We start from the raw sequence: 435 nt of genomic DNA on the forward strand, positions 1-435 counted from the left end.
ATATGTCCATGTAATAAACACACACCGTTATTACAAAAGAGCCCAGATACATTCATTAATTACCCAGATGGCATCTGAACTGAGTGTCAAGGGATGTCTTTTCTGGAAAGAAAGCTTCCAAAATTACCATCAAACTTGCCTCAAGTGCCACGAAAACGCCAAGCCTCCGCTGTTAAGCTCGATTCTTGGAACGCAGAGAAGGTTTCTCTTTGCCCGGTCCCCTACGAGCTCTGGCAGAGCAGGACCGAGCAGGGCGAGGAGCGCGGAGCCCTTGTCCGGAACGGGCTGGGCGGCGCCGTCCGCCCCTGGCCGAGTCTGCCTTTCGTCTGCCGCGCTCCTGGCCGAGTCTGCCTTTCGTCTGCTCGGCCCCGTCGCGCCGCCCGTGCTGCCTCCGCCCGCGCGCCGCCCCGTGGGCCGCAGCCCCTCGGCTTTCGT

At 59.5% G+C, this 435-nt stretch overlaps 1 protein-coding gene across 2 annotated transcripts in view; it reads right to left on the minus strand.

The window, feature by feature from the left end:
* USP18 (ubiquitin specific peptidase 18) overlaps positions 1 to 341 on the minus strand; it is a 31,858-nt gene extending 31,517 nt beyond the window's left edge. For both annotated transcript variants that reach the window (XM_049882093.1, XM_049882091.1), the window contains exon 1: positions 128 to 341. The gene's annotated coding sequence lies outside the window, so the exon portion shown is untranslated. The remainder of the gene's footprint in view (positions 1 to 127) is intronic.
* Positions 342 to 435: the final 94 nt, after the last annotated feature.

Source organism: Elephas maximus, chromosome 4 (genome assembly GCF_024166365.1).
Source record: "Elephas maximus indicus isolate mEleMax1 chromosome 4, mEleMax1 primary haplotype, whole genome shotgun sequence".
NCBI classification, from domain to species: domain Eukaryota; kingdom Metazoa; phylum Chordata; class Mammalia; order Proboscidea; family Elephantidae; genus Elephas; species Elephas maximus.